At 36.2% G+C, this 17784-nt stretch overlaps 1 protein-coding gene across 1 annotated transcript in view; it reads right to left on the bottom strand.

The window, feature by feature from the left end:
* Positions 1-17784, bottom strand: part of COL4A5 (collagen type IV alpha 5 chain) — a 348876-nt gene that overhangs the window by 260580 nt on the left and 70512 nt on the right. The gene's annotated exons all lie outside the window — the stretch shown is intronic.

The raw sequence follows: 17784 nt of genomic DNA on the forward strand, positions 1-17784 counted from the left end.
AGGAAATTGAAGCAATAATAATAATAATAATAATAATAATAATAATAATAAACTTCCAGCAAACAAAAACCCTGGGCCAGATGGCTTCACAGGGGAGTTTTACCAAGCATTCAAAGAAGAATTAAAAACAATCTTCCTCAGACTATTCCAAAAAATTCATGAGGAAGGAACTATGCCATCATTACTCTAATCACAAAAACCGATAAAGATGTTATACAAAGAAAGAGAATTACAGGCCAATATCTCTGATGAACAAAGATGCTAAAATCCTCAACAAAAAATCTAGCAAATGGGACCCAGCATTACATTAGAAAGATCATACATCATGGCCAAGTGGGATTTATTCTGGGGATGCAAGGCTGGTACAATATCCACAAATCAATAAACATGACACATCATATAAAGAAATCGAGACACAAAAATACATAATCTTATCAATTGATCTAGAAAAAGCATTTGACAAAATCCAACACCCTTTCTTGATAAAAACTCTCAGCCACCTGGGAATAGAGATATCATACCTCAACGTAAGAAAAGTCTTATATGACAAACCTACAGCCAACATCATACTCAATGGGAAAAAACTAAAACTATTTCCCCTAAGAACAGGAACAAGACAGGAATGCCCACTCTCACAATTCCTGTTCCATATAATACTGGAAGCGATCAGACAAGAAGAAGGATTAAAATGCATCCAAATTGGAAAATAAGTAAAACTGTCAGTATTTGCATATGACATGATATAGTACAATAGAAAACCCTAAAGACTCTATAAAAAAAACACTACTATATTTAATAAATTAATTCAACAATATAGTAGGATACAAAATTAACTCCCAGAAATCTATGGTGTTTTTTTTGTTCTGTTTTTTTGTACACCAATAATGAAATCACTGAAAGAGAAACAAACAAACAAAAACAAAAAAGCCACAACCAGTACCTTTTATTATTCCACCAAATATATTAACAAACCTATGAATAAACTCAACTAAGGAGGTAAAAGACCTATACTCAGAAAACTACAGGACATTGGAAAAAGAGATAGCAGGCATAAACAAATGGAAGAACATACCATGTCCATGGATTAGTAGAATCAACATCATCAAAATGGACATACTACCCACATGCCACAGATTTAATGTAATCCCTATTAAAATACCAACAGCATATTTCATATACCTAGAACAAACTGTCCAAAAATCCATGAGGAGGGGGGGAGACCCCAAATAGCCACAGCAATCTTGAGAAAGAACAAAAATGGAGGCATCACAATATCAGATATCAAGCTATACTACAAAGCCACTATTCTCAAAACTGCCTGGTACTGATACAAGAACAGACATATAGACCAGTGGAACAGAAAAAAGAACCCAGAAATCAACTTTCAAGCCATTATGCTCAATTAATATCTGACAAAGGAAGCAAGAGCATACAATGTTGTCAAGACACTCTCTTCAATAAATGGTCTTGGAAAATTGGAAAGATACATGCAAAAAAAAATGAACCTAGACCACCAATTTACACCATACACAAAAATAAACTTAAAGCAGATAAAGGACTTAAGCATAAGACATGAAACCATAAAAATCTTAGAAGAATCCATAGGCAGCAAAATATTAGACATATATTGTAGTAATATCTTTTCCGACAAATCTCTTACGGCAATAGGAACTAAGGAGAAAATAACCAATGGGACTGCATCAAAATAAAAAGCTTCTGCACAGCAAAAGAATCCATCAACAAAACAACAAGAAAGCCCACTGCATGGGATAACATATTTGCCAATGTTTTATCTGATAAAGAGCTAATCTCCAAAATTTATAGTGAACTCATACATCTTAACAAAAGGAAGGTAAACAATCCAATCAAAATATGGGCAAAGGACTTAGACACTTTTTTGAAAGTAAACATACAGAAGGCCAAGAGACATATGAAAACATGTTCAAAGTCCCTGATCATGTGAGAGATGCAAATCAAAATGACAATGAGATACCATCTCACATCTGTCAGAATGGCTATAATTAATAAATCAACAAATGACAAATGCTGGCGAGGATGTAGAGAAAAAGGATCTCTCCTGTACTGCTGGTGAGGATGTAGCCACTATGAAGAACAGTATGAATTTTCCTCAGAAACTTAAAAATAGAACTCCCAATTGACCCAGTAATCTCTCTTCTAGGAATATATCCCAAGAAATCAGAAACACCAACGAGAAAGGACATATGCAACCCTATGTTCATAGCAGCACAATTTACAATATCTAAGATTTGGAAACATCCTGTTTCCATCATCAGATGAGTGTATTAAAAAACTTAGTACATCTACACAATGGAATACTATGCTGCTGTAAAAGAAAAAGAACTCTTACCACTCACAACAACATGGATGGACATGGAGAGCATTATGCTAAGTGAAATAAGCCAGTCAGAGAAAGATAAGTATCACATGGTCTCACTCATTTGTGGAATATAATGAACAACAGAAGTTAATGGACAAAAATATATACAGAGACAGAGAAGCATCGAACAGACCGTCAAACTTCAAATTGAAGGCAGGTGTGGGAGGGGTTGTAAAGAGATCAGCCAAAGGATGTGTATGTATGTATATAAGCATAATCAATGGACACAGACAATAGGCATTTGAGGGCATATGCTGGGGAGTGGGGGTGGCCGGGGAGAGGTCAATGGGAAAAAAAGGAGACATATGTAATACTATATATAATACGTCAAACAATGATTTTTTTTAAATAGTCAAATTATATGAATAGGTATTTCTTAAAAGAAGATATTCAAATGTCCAACAAACACAGAAAAATGTGTTCAATGTCTTTAACAATCAGCACATGCAGATCAAAACTACAGTAACATTCCAATTCACATACAGTAGGATAGCAATAACTCTAAAACAGACAAATAGTAAGTGTTTGCAAAGATTCCAAAGAAATTGGAAACTTCATACATTGTTAGTGTATGAAGGGGGGGGGGAATGGTGCAAATATTAAAAAAAAACATTTGCTAATGTCTCAATCAAACATATGACCCAGCAATTCCACACAGAGATACATTCCTAATCCAAATAGATACATGCACCCACATAAAATATGTACATGAATGTTCATAATACTATTCAGAGTAGACTAAATGGTATATCAACTGAAGAATTCAAAAGTAAAATGAAGTATATGCATACAATGGAATATTATCAGCAATAAAGAGAAATAAAATACTGATTCACATTTCCATATAACTACATCTTGAAAACGTTATAGCAAGTGAAAAAAGCCAGACACAAATTCTACATATTGTATTATTTTATTGGAAATCTTCAGAATACACAAACTTGGCTGAAACTCGGTTGGTGTTTGCCTAGGGCTGGGGAATTAGGGAAGAAGGCATATGAAATGACAACTAAGGGATGTGTGTTTACTTTGGGGTAATAAAAGTATTCAAAAATTTATTTTGGTGGTGGTGGCACAACTCTGTACATTCTAAAAATGACTGAATTGTGAACTTTAAGTGGGTGAAGTTTATGTTAATTATATTTCAATGAAGCTGTTAAAAATCAGTGTCATGAAATAAAATCCGGGAGAACTACTCTCTCTAGAATTGTGAAGTGCCTGAGTTTGTTCTCTACTTGGAACCTAACAAGTTACCCTGTCATAGTATACAGATGCTGGCAGAAAAGACAAGATTTAAATCAAAGATGACATCAATATTATTATATCAATAGCCCAGGCTTCCTTGAGTATCAGTTCCCACAGGGTGACAAAGTAGCAATGGCTACTCCCATGATTCTAATAAACTCTAAAATATATTAATTTAAATTTGAGATTTCAAAACAGAAGTCATCTTTGACCTGGCTGTTTTTTACCCAAAACCTCCATTCAGAGGTGTGTGTGTGGGGGGAGGGGGAGATGTTGATGGATTCATCATTATTTAACAGTCCAGAGCTAAACACTTTATGTAACTTTTATTATATCCCTTTATTTGATATTCTCTTGCAATTCATAAACAAATCTTGATACTTCCTCCTAATAAATGCTATAAATAATAGAGTGTTAGCAGAGTTGAAAGAGATCATAAAATTACCTAATACACACTGCTCGTTTTAATCATGAAGAAATAGAGGGCCATTCAATGACAAAACCAGAATTAGAATCAGTATTTTGACTTTTCCAATATTTCAAACTGATTCCCATGTACTTTCACTTCTGAGCCAAGGTATTTTGCCAGATTTTCTATGAAGAGGATATTATCCTCATTATCATAAAAAGGTATTTCTTTAAAAAATCAAATTATAGACTCACACATTAATAAGTTTGAAGGCTTTTAACCAAAGCAACACCTGCCACCTTCTACAAACCTAGAACTAAAAATATGAGACTCATTAAAATATGACTGTGACATGTAATTCACCAATACTAACATAGTCAATTGTTTCCCTTGCTTAATAACATTACAATTTTTAAGATAACTAAAGGATAAAGATACAATCACTTAGTTTTAAATATCTTCATTTCCCCCCCAATAGGGATGGAGAAAGGATGTGAGAAGCCAAAGAAAGGTTACCAGGCATAAGTATGCCAGACTTTAAGGATGCTCATAAACTAATGTTGATGAAATTGAGCCTAAAGATTTAAATACATCAGTTTTCAGACAATGAACCTATTCTGACATCTAATCTGGACAAATTTCCAAATACTTCGTTACCAGAAGTACTTTAAAAATCACAGATAAATTACTCAGAATAGCCTTACTGAATTTACATTTAGGATGGGAAAACTATGCCTATTTGGGTAAAGTTTTTTTTTTTTTTAATTTAAATACTTTTGGATACCATTAAAAATATGTGAAATGGGAAGGTTTCACTAAGTGCTGTTAATGACATTTGTGTAAATTAAATTATTACATTAGAAAATTATCCTAAAACAGCATGACATTTGTTTAGGGTAGACTCTGTGATTCACAGATATGAAAGAAACCAAGTGTAAGCTACATATGTCAGAAAACTTCCCCCCCCCCAATTTTAGGCCAGTAACCATAAATTCAATAGGACAAATTTTTATTGAGCCTGACTCTACAAATTAATATGGGATGTATGAAGATTATTAAACATCTCATCTCCTCAGAAGATTTATTACCTTTTAGAGGAATTAGATAAATAAAAAACTAGTGTTTATTAGACAGAATAAAATAAACAACTTAAGATTAATGTAAACAAAGTATTATGAGCATTCAGAAGAGAAAACAATGCTTAGAAAACTGGTAATTAGGGCCGGGGTTGAAGATAGTAAAGGTGAAGGGGACTAGATATTTGGTGACAAAAGATGATTTGTCTTTGGGTAGTGGGCACACAATGCAATATACAGATCATATATCATAGAAATTACACTTCAAAACTATATAATTTTATTAACCAATGTGACAAAAATTTTTAACTTAAAATATAAAAAGAAGAAAAACTGGTAACACACACAAAATGTATTTTTTCACATGCTATTCTTATAATTTTTCCCCTAACAAGAATTTCAAAAGCTTTTAGATGGAACAAGTAATGTTTAAAGAAAATAAGTATTAGTGTATGCTGAGTGGCCAGATTATTATGATCTGGAATGCATAATAATCTGTCCACTCAGTGTATATCCTATATAATAAAAGGCTAATATGCAAATTGTCCCCTCGACCTGGAGTTTGACCAGCAGGCAGACTGGCCAACAGTCCATGTTCCCTTCCCCTGGCCAAGCTGGCCAGACCCCACCCATGCAGGAATTCATACACCAGGCCTGTAATATATATATTAGATCATTATTATGATCTCTGAATACATAATAATCTGGCTGGCTATATATCCAGATTATTATGCGTTCAGAGATAATAATAATCTGGCCACTCAGTGTATATAAGCATGTTCATGATCTAACTTTGAAAATAAACACAAGGATCACAGAATAGTAAAATTAAACGCTTCCAGTATTCAACTCTATATATCTATGATATCCTCCTAAAACATTTCTAGTCATTCAGCCCACCTAGTTAAAACCTCCAGTGATGATGAACTCATAAAGTCAGCCCATAGTAGCAAAGTTTAGGATACTTCTGCAGTAAGAGATTTAACCTGCTTATGTCCCTTATAAAGAAAATTCAACAAAGGGAACTTAAGCATTGACAGATTAAAAGCATCTTAAAATGAGACCAATCCAGTGAATTACTTAAAATTGTTTCTTAAAAGCTATAATATAAGCATCAGAATAAATATTGATTTTTCTCTGTTCAAACTGAAATGTTATTTTACTTTGAAAATAGAGGGAGATGAGTGGTGTTGATAAATAACTTCTTTCTTCTATAACTATTATTATTTATTTTCAATATGAAACCTTGGTAAGAAAATCTGGTGAACAGCAATAAAAGGAAACATACATTCTCAAGTGATACTATCATATATAAAATGCCACTAAAGGATAACATGCATGGGATAGATTTATTTAAGCTGTGTGTGTGTGGGGGGGTGAATTGGTGGCAAAACAAAACTGATAACCAACATTTGTATAGCTCTGTACAACTTCCAAATGCTACAACATATATCATATTTGGTCTTCTCAGTAATAATGCTGTGATGTATGCAGGTATATTTTTCTATATTTTCATATATAGAAATTGAGGCTCGGATAGCTTAAATTACTTGATTTAGGATTACATAGTAAACTACCTGTGTTTCCCCGAAAATAAGACATCCTCTGAAAATAAGACCTAGGGCATGGAAAGATAAGACATCCCCTGAAAATAGGACCTAGCGCAACTTTGGGAGAAAAAAATAATATAAGACACTGTCTTATTTTCGGGGAAACAGGGTACTAATTGAACTTACATTTTTGTCTTTTACCTCAAAAGTCATGTTCCTTTAGTAACTAACTCTGGAAGAAAGTATCCCAAACTTCCCAACTAAAAATTAGTGGTCCAGAATGATGGGATAATAAACATGTATCACACAATAAAATCATTGATTTTTTATTTTAACTTATTTTTGAATATTATAAAAACTTTCAACATCATTTAAAGTGATTGACTTACATATAAATGAGCTAACCAAAACTATGGCTGCACTGAGAAAAGAAAATTGAGAAGATAAATCTTGATTTTGTGGCAATGAGATTTTTAAAAAATCTACACCAGAGGACATGTTTTGACTTTAGAGAGAGGGGAAAGGAGAGGGAGAAAGAGAAACATGGATATGAGAGAAAAAACATAGATTGGTTGCCTCCTGTATGTGTCCTGATCATGGGTCAAACCCACAATCTGAGTATGTGCCCTGACCAGGAATCAAATCTGAGACTTTTCGGTGCACAGGACAAAGCTCCTACCAACTGAGCCACACCAGCCATGGCACAATGAGGTTTTTAAGGGCTGGCTACTGACAGCACTGCAGCTGTCTGTTCTCCCAGGCCTGTAGAGACATATCCTGAGTTGCAACACCTTTTTTTTTTTTTTTTTTTTTTTAGGATTGAAATAAAGTAGTTCCATAAATGTAAAGGGATTACCACAAATTGAACTTACCTGTAGTTTTTGTTTTAACTTGGCCTTGGAAAAGTACTAAATCACAGGTAAAACAAAAACAAAAACAAAAAAAAAACAAACAAAAAAAAAGAAAGACCATGGTACCATGATAATAAGAATAAAAACTTCAGAAATGTGCTGAGCATAAGTATGCCTGGAATTCCTCCAATGAAGCTGTCAAAACCTGTGTTCTAAATGAATGCAAGACTCAGTGAGTCCAACTTCAGGGCTCTATGCCAGTGTAAAAATGCACTAACATGCCCTAGACCTTCCTGTTACCTACTGGCAGAAAAAAAGAAATCTTTTGCCCTTACACTGAGTAGACCAACATTTCCTATGCATTTCTGACAAAATTATTTGCTCATCATCTCAGTAGCTGGTATTCATGGTAGGAGGACCTATTATGATCTTGATTTCACAGGCAGAAAAGCAGGAAACCATCATACCACTTTGAGTAAGGCAAGTATTGCACATGAAAGCCTCTATGGTATTTTCCATCATGGGCAGAAATGAGGAAAACCTTATTTTTGTACAATCACACAAAGCAGGAGTGCTTCAGTTCTGACAGTTTCACTTATAATCAATAGAAAAAAAAACAATGACTTTTTAATATGCTTGATTATAAGGCACTTATTACATAAAATCACATATCAAAGTTAGTAAATTATATACCACCCACTACCATAGCCCGTTTCAAATCACAAGAAATACAGCTCCATGCAACAGGCTGGTAATTGTCAAGTCAATATTTAGAAAACTTAAAACTTCCTCTAATATTAAAGCTTACAGTACTTTTCAATATTTGTCACTCAAATTATTTCCAAACAGCTTCACTTTATATACTACACAAAATTTAGTATCACTTTATGTTCTTGTCATGACAAAAGTCTGTCCTTTACTTAACCCCATCTTAGAGAAACCGGTGGGAGTATAGGTAAGAAAGAGATGATTTGAAAAACAGATCTGGGAGATGAAAATGGAAAATCTTTCCAGGCAGAAAGAATCACAGTTTATCTTACATACTTTGGGAACAGGGGGAGCTTTTAATTTAATACAAATAGCAAGAAAACTGGAAAATTGCAATTTAATAAAGTTTGTTAATATGATGTTTATTTCTTTAATGTTTTTTTTTATTGATTTGAAAGAGAAAGCAATAGAGAGAGAGAAGCATTGATTGTTGTTGTCCACTTAGTATTTATGCATTAATTGGTTGATTCTTATATGTGCCCTGACCAGGGATAGAACCTGCAACCTTCGTGTAAGAGAATGACCATCTAACCAAATGAGATATCCAGCATGGGTCTGTACCTGATTTCTATTGCCAGTGCATTTCTAATGAATGAATACCAGAGTGCCAGGTGATGTGCTTTACGAACCACACATAAACTAGTGAAACAATTTTAGAAATCAAAGTCTTCTGGTTAGTCATCTACAAACAGAATTCAATGCAACACAGAATTGAAAAAAAACAAACAGTGAAATAAATACTGCATACCAGGAAATCAGAAAAGCAATTCAAATGGCACATCGGGTATAACAAGAGGTGAATATATATGTGTAAGCAAAATCAGAACAAACCGAACACACTTCACTTATGGCTAGATTTGTAAAATGGAATTTATCTTTGTTCTTGAGGGAATACTGACCATATTTCTAAATTCTGCAATATGTAATTACATCAAGAGATGGGTTGTATATAATTCAAGTTCATAAACATTCACTGCATGCTTTACTACCTCAAAAAGCAATGAGAATTACTTGGGATGATGAATATAGTACACAGAACCTGGCTTCAACTACCTGACAATTTAGTTGGAGAAATACACAGGCAAATCAGTTACTATAATACAATAAAAACAATAGGAAATAAAAACATATAATGGTATGTAGGAAACGTTTTAATAAAAAAAATTCATCACTTAATTTTACAATATCCTGTTATACATAATTATTAATAACGAAGTCAACATTGGCTAATGACTTATTACTATAACCGCATTACATTCATTTCTTTTATGCACCTTATGCACAGGTGCATTGTTTCTCTCCACTAATACTAGCAGTGAATATTTTAGCAGCTGATTGCCACACAATTAGTCTTGGACTGACTTGTTTGCTGTGAGCAACAGGAAATATTTCGCTTCTGGAGAACAAGAAAAATAGGTTTATTTGCGTTATGCTTATTTGCGCAGTTATTCAGTGTCCGATAAGTTAATGTTCAAGAAAAATATTATTTTTATTTAAACGTTCTATTGTTTTATGTTAATGATTCCTCATTTCTTTCAGCCCTCTGTATTCAGCATGTCTCTATGGAAATAAACCTACATTTCCATGAAAATTGAAGCTTTTGTGTGTTTTTTTTGGCCCACATAAATTTAAACCTTGTTTATTTGGCCTGGGGTAGCCTTTGAGTTTCACATGCTTGTACTAGAATGTAACCTTTATGAGGAGACTGAGTTTGTTTTGTTCACCAAGGAATCCCAGTGCTACTGAAACAGTATTCCTACTCAATAATTGTATTCCTCCTTTACTACTCATTCTAAATTCCTCCCATAATTAGCTATTCCCTCTATGGGTCTTGGTGTCACAACCCAGAATTGTAACTCAAATACTCATTCTTGAGAAGATTGACCCTTTGGTAATGATACACCTGGCATGTCAGAGATGCTCCAGGTATCCACTTACAGTTGAAACAGGGCAAAGGAGTATCAGAAGACATCAAGTACATCCCATGGGTTCCACATTAATTCTTCCCCGACTCTGCTGTGCAAAGGAGGCCAACATCTTCTTTTTTATTAGTATCAGTTTTCTCTTTCAGGATAGAAGCTCTAAGACTAACTGCAAGAATAAAACTATGGTTCATCCAAATAACCTCTCTTTTAAGTTACCCCTCAGGAATACATGACTATAGGCACCTATACATGGACAAACTGCTCCCCAAATATGTAAGGAGAAGAGTGTATGTGCAGCATATATAAATATGGTAGTTATGGAAATGTGCCACTCAAATCTGCTGTGGGGGTTATGGTTGATTTACAGCCCAAGTTGCCACCCCTCTAGGTCTACCACCATGCCTCACCTATGCAACTCCCAGGAAATGACTGAGAATAGCAGAAATATTAGTACAGATTCATTTCTGTAAGATCAGAAACTTCATTAACAGGTGACTTTGGCTCAAGGGCTCTGCATTGGCCTAGCCAAATATTTGTTAGAACTGCACTGCAGTTTGACATGCTTACTATTCAAACCTTCCTTCCCTCATCCTTTTACAGGTGTCAGACTTGCAATGCAATCTTAAAGGGTTCCCTGCTTACTTTTCTACAGTTTAGGATACCTCTTTGAACTAGCCAAGTTATTAAAATTGACTTGCCTACTGAAGGCTCTAATATTCTCACAAAGAAATAACAACTATATATATATATATATATATATATATATATATATATATATATATATATATATATATAGAGAGAGAGAGAGAGAGAGAGAGAGAGAGAGAGAGTCATAATTTCTTTCTAGATTAATATGCTATATATGACTACCAGGTAAAATCTGTAATGAAAAACATAAAAAAAAGTGAACCAATATTTGAGAGAGGCTTTTGTGATTTAAAGAAAACAGATAAACCTAAATACATGTGAGCCAACTATTTTTTCACTAAAGTACTATTGATCCACTTAATTTAGTCTAAAATCTTGAACACACACACTTTATAAGATAGCTAATTCCTTTAACTTATGCTCATATTTACTTGAATACCTAATATGTTATTTATAATATCCTCAAAATAATTATAATTAGATAGTGTGAAGTCTGTATTTTCACTGTTATTCAGTTTGAGCAGCCAAACTATTATTTCTGCAATATAAAACCAATGTAATGTAATCATCTGCAATTTACCTCTATGGGTACAGCTGGCTTAGCAAGACACCCATGAATAGAAAAATAGTTTAAAAATATATCAGCAAACTTCTCTATTTTCTCCTAATTAGATAAGAGACAGCACTTTTGAATTTCTAGCTTCTAAATGAGGTGATCATGCTGATATCAACTTTTTTTTTTTAGCATCTTTTAGTTATCAGAACATGGAAATAAATTGGAAGAAAAAGAGAAATAAAGAAAATACACTGTTAGTATATGTATGTGTAAAATGATACTTTATTCATTACATTAATTTTAACTACATAGATGTCAGGAACCTCAAATATGTATAATGTCTGTAAAGAAATCTATTTATACCCAAGTTTTCCAATGATCAAAATCAACTGGAGATGCAATAATAGAAGACAATTGTTAATTGCTTTAATGGCAAAAAATGCTTAAAAATTATAAACATATATATTTTCCACCTTGGCACAGAGAACAGTATTTTTTTTTTACCACATAACTTCTAAAAGTCCAAACTTCGAGATGAAACATAATAGCCTAATATGCTAGATTTTAACTTTGGAGACTGTGAGTAGGAGAAGCCCAGATGTGAATGGAATGAGCTCTGGTGATCTTACACACATATCCTTTAGGCAGAGAATCTCCACTTTTTAAAAATATATTTTATTGATTTTTTCAGAGAGAAGGGTAGAGGGAGAGAGAGTTAGAAACATCGATGAGAGAGAAATATCAACTAGCCGCCTCCTGCACACTGTGGGTGTGAAGGCAACCAAGGTACCTGCCCTTGACCGGAATTGAACCCGGGACCCTTGTGTTCGCAGGCGGACACTCCATCCACCATGCCAAACCGGTTAGGGCAAGAATCTCCACTTTTAAATGCTTTACTTTATTGATGCATTTACAATAAATATTTGAAACAAACTCTTCTAGCCTCTCTAAAGGATACCAGACATGTGATGAGCTACCATTTGAAACACATATATATCTCATATATCTTTCTTCATCTTTCATCTCTTTCTTCTAATCTCTCCTTTTAGTTTAAGTTTGTTTGTTTATTTATTTATTCTTTCACTTCCACCCATCCCCTTATCCCACAACAACACCACACTGTTGTTCTAACTATGCCAATTTGAATGGCACCCCCTAGAGTTGAATAGTACAAAGCAAGTGCAGTGATCCTGGATGCCTGAGTCTTACTAAGAGATTCAGGAGAGGTTATCCAATGCAAGGTTCAAATATTCCTAAGGATTATGCCCCAAATTATGCATGTATTAGAATAGTGTCTCAGTAAATGTTAATGATTTCTTGAAAATTATAGTATTTCATTTAGCCAAGCTAAAAATACTAAAATTAAACCATTATTCATTTTGGAAGAGGAAGGCATTTATAATAAACTAGAGTCCCAGTGCACGATATTCGTGCACAGGGGTGTCCCTCAGCCCAACCTGCATCCTCTCTGATCTGCTACCCCTCGAGGGACCCACTGGGATCGACTCTAAATGGGCAGTCAGACATCTCTCGCACAATCCAGGACTGCTGGCATCAAACTGCTTGCCTGCCTGCTTTCCTGATTGCCCCTAATGGCTTCTGCCTTCCAGGCTGATCACCCCTAACCACTCCCCTGCCAGCCTGTTTGCCCCTAACTGCCGTCCGCTGCAGGCCTGGTCACCCCTAACTGCCATCCCCTGCAGGCTTTGACACCCTTAATTGCCCTCCCCTGTAGTCCTAGTCCCGCCCCCCAACAGCTCTCCACTGTAGGCCTGGGTCCCCCTACCCTCAATGGCCCTTCCCTGCATGTCCATTCACCCCCAACTTCCCTCCTCTGCAGGCCTGGTTCCTCCCAACTGCCCTCCCCTGTTGACCATCTTTTGGTGGCCATCTTGTGTCCACATAGGGGCAGGATCTTTGACCACATGGGAGCAGCCATCTTGTGTGTTGGAGTGATGGTCAATCTGCATATTACTCTTTTATTAGATAGGATAGAGGCCTGATGCATGCAGGGTCCAGCTGGTTTGTCCTGAAGGGTGTCCTGGATCAGAGTGGAGGTTCCCTTGGGGAATGGGGTAGCCTGAGCAAGGGGTAGCCTGAGCGAGGGGGCCTGTGGTGGTTTGCAGGCCGGCCACATCCCCTGGCAACCCAAGTGGAGGCCCTGGTATCTGGGGTTTATTTATCTTCTACATTTGAAACTTTGTAGCCTGAAGCGGAGCCAAGCTTTTTGCTTGCTCCCGTGGTGGCAGCCATTTATATTGGGACTTATGTATCTTCTGTAATTGAAACTTTGAAACTTTAAGTGGAGGCCTGGGCCAGCCAGGGTGTTTGGAAAGGTTGGTTTCCTCCATTGACGGGGGCAACCCTAGCCTCCTGCTCTTTCTAGCTCTGTGGTTGCCACCATTTCTGTTTCTATGTTTTTACCTTCTATAATTGAAACTTTGTAGCCTTGAGTGGAGACCTAGGCCAGCAAGGATAGGTGGAAAGCTTGGCTTCCTCAATTCCCTGAGAAACCCAAGCCTCCCGCTTGCTCTTTTGCTGTGGCTGTAGCCATCTTGTTAGGGTTTATTTGCATATTCACTCCTGATTGGCTTACGGGCGAGGCTTTTGAGTGTAGTGAAGTGATGGTTAATTTGCATATAACTCTCTTATTATGTAGAATTAATTAAAAGCTTTCCTTTTTATATATTTTGCTTAATCTTTCTTATTGCTTACAGAGAGAGAGAAAATGGGGGAGAGAGAAAGAGAGAGAGAGAGAGAGAGAGAGAGAGAGAGAGAGAGAGAGAGAGAAAGAGAGAGAGAGAGAAAGAGAGACAGAGAGAGAGAAACATCAATGATGAGAGAGAATCATTGATCAGCTGCCTTCTACACACCCCATACTGGGGATCGAGTTGGTAACCCAGGCATGTGTCCTGACTGGGAATCAAACCATGATCTCCTAGTTCATAGGTTGATGCTCAACCATTGAGCCACAGAAGTCAGGCTATTTTGCTTAATCTCATGGGGAGTAGCCACAAACTTAACTTTAAAATTTATTAAGACATAGTAATTAAGACTGTGGTATCCTGCCCCTAGGGCAATGGAACTGCCCCTAGGGCAATGGAAGCTAAAGAGAAAATAAACAAATGGGACTACATCAAAATAAAAAGCTTTTTTACAGCAAAAGAAACCATCAACAAAACAACAAGAATGCCCACGGTGTGGGAGAACATATTTTCAAATAATACCACTGATAAAGGTTTAATCTCCAACATCTACAGACAGCTGATACAACTAAATAAAAGGAAGATGAATGATCCAATTACGAAATGGGCAATGGACCTAAATAGAATATTTTCAAAAGAAGACAGAAGGAAGGCCAAAAGACACATGAAAACATGCTCAAAGTCACTAATTATCCGAGAGATGCAAATCAAAACAACAATGCGGTACCATCTCACACCTGTCAGAATGGCCAACATCAACAAATCAACAAATGACAAGTGTTGGCGAGGTTGTGGAGAAAAAGGAACCCTCGTGCACTGCTGGTGGGAATGCAGACTGGTGCAACCACTGTGGAGAACAGTGTGGAGTTTCCTCAAAAAACTGAAAATGGAACTCCCATTTGACCCAGTAATCCCACTTCTAGGAATATATCCCAAGAAACTAGAAACACCAATCAGAAAGGATATATGCACCCCTATGTTCATAGCAGCACAATCTACAATAGCCAGAATTTGGCTAGGTGCCCATCAGCAGATGATTGGGTCAAAAAACTATGGTACATCTATACAATGGAATACTATGCTGCCATAAAAAAGAAGGAATTCTCATCATTTGCAGCAACCTGGATGGAATTGGAGAGCATCATGCTGAGTAAAATAAGCCAGTCAATGAAAGAGAAACACCACATGACCTCACTCATTTATGGATAATAAAGAACATTATAAACTGATGAACCAAAAGATAGATATAGATACAGTAAAGCAACAAGCAGACTGTCAATTTACAGTAGGGAGGGGAGGGAGATCTGGGGGAGATAATAGATCAACTGAAGGACTTGTATACATGCATATAAGTACAACCAATGGACATAAAACTCTGGGGAGGGAGGGTATGTATGGGATGGAGGGAGGGGGGCAAAAAAATCAATAAAATATATTAAAATAAAATAAAATAAAATAAAAAAGACTGTGTGGTATCTAAAGACAGCTGTTGGAAACATGTTAATATATTTCCAAGTCTTTTACACTGTAAATTATATACAATTGATATACCATCTACACTAACCTCCTCCCAGGATCAAATAGGAATTACAATTAATTTAAAGAACTTCAATCTTGCTGAGTAACAAAATGGACTATCTACAAAAAGGTCTATAACCGAATATTTACAGAAGAAGCCACATCGAGATAGCTCCAAACAGGTTGCACAGGACCAGGTACAGACAGTATTTGAAATTGGCCTACACCAGAGTCTCTCCCAAGAGCCCCAGAAATAACACACCCAGTGGCCAGCTTCAGACAACATCAGGACAGGATCCAATTATCTTCACAAGCAGCATATTCAAGGGGAGATCTAGGCAGACACCAAATTGTGCCAAGGTGAATTCAGCTTTGTGTGATCAGACCTTCACAGCAGCTCTTACATTGTGGTTAGAGTTGATTGAGATTCACAGTCAGCTAGGCTAAGGGTTGATCTCATGCATGAATGGGCCAATAATAACCAATACTCTATTATAACAGGAGGGTCCACATAACACACATAAGGGACATTTTTCCTGGAGTGTAGGAAGCGGTTATAGGGTTAAAACTCGGACTAACCTGCTGGCAAAGCCAAAAATAAGTCCCAGCTTAGAGGGCACAGCCCTTTTAGCATAATTAAGCTTGATATTATGACATTCCCTAGATCCTTCCTGGGTAGCTAATGAGCTGTGGGAAGTGCAGCAAGTGCTGCCAAAACAAGTGAAATTTACAAGAACTTTATAAATTACCTTGTTTACCTCTGACTATAAAATAAACCTTTAGCTTGCAGTCTGGATCTGTTTTGTGGCCTCAGCCAGGCACAGAAGATCCACCTACCCAGCTTTTTCTCTTTGTCTGTCTTTTCTTCATCCTTCGCCAGTCTTCCCTCAGGCTTGCCGAACCCTTGGCTGTGCTGGCACAGCACACTATAGCATCCAGTTAATGTGATCAAGGAGACTTCACCACTGGGTCCCACAATACACATAGAACATAAGACCAAACCACAAAGACTGGGAGTCATAGGAGATCTATCTAAAACACAGATAAAAACACAGAGGCATCAAACATGGGAAGGCACAAAGACAGGCCCAAATAAAAGAACAGGACAACTTTCCAGAAAAAGAGCTAAATAAAATGGAGGCAATCAATGCATAAGATATAGAGTTCAAAGTAATATATACAAGGATGCTTAAGGACTTTATAATTAAAACAGCAGGAAAAAGGACATAAGAAACATAACAAAAGGACCCCGGCCAGGTGGCTCAGTTGGTTGGAGCATCATTATATATACTAAAAGGTTGTGGTTTTGATTCCTAGTCAGGGTACACACCTAGGTTTCAGATTTGATCCCCTGAAGGGCACGTGCAGGAGGCAACCAATTGATGTTTCTCTTTCACATGAATGTTTCTTTCTCTCTATCACCCTCTCTCTCCCCATCCCTTCTTCTCTCTCTAAATTTTTTTTTTAAAACATGACCTTGTGTGAGGATTTAAAAAAGGAAAACAAAATAAGACCAGTCAGAAATAAAGAATACAATATCTGACATCAAGAATACACTGGGGGAAAGCACAATAGGTTAAATGAAGCAGAAAGTCAAATCAGAGATTTGCAAAACAAGATAGATAAAACACGCAATCAGAGCACAAAAAGAAAAAGTAATTAAACATAATGAGGATAATTTAAAGGACCTTTGGTATAACATGAGACATAACATCATGTGCATCACAGGAATACCAGAAGGAAAAGAGAGAGAGATAGGGATCAGGAACCTATTTGAAGAAATAATGACCAAAAAATTCCCTAACCTGATGAAGGAAAAAAATAGTACAGGAAGCAAAGAGAATGCCAACCAAGATAAACCCAAAGAGGTCCATGCCAAGACACATAATTACAATGGAAAAGACAAAAAGAGAATCTTAAAAGATTCAAGAAAAAAAATAGTTATTTACCTACAAGGGAGCTACCATAAGGTGATTCTCAACAGGAAATTTTCATGCCAGAAGGGATTAGAATGAAATATTCTAAGTGATGAAAAGCAGGGATACAACCAAGACTACTTTACCCAGTGAGACTAAGATACAAAATTGAAAGAGAAATAAAGAGGTCCAAGAGAAGAAAAAAACTAAAGGGGTTGT

Source organism: Pipistrellus hanaki, assembly GCF_964339955.1.
Source record: "Pipistrellus hanaki genome assembly, chromosome: X".
Taxonomy (NCBI): Eukaryota; Metazoa; Chordata; class Mammalia; order Chiroptera; family Vespertilionidae; genus Pipistrellus; species Pipistrellus hanaki.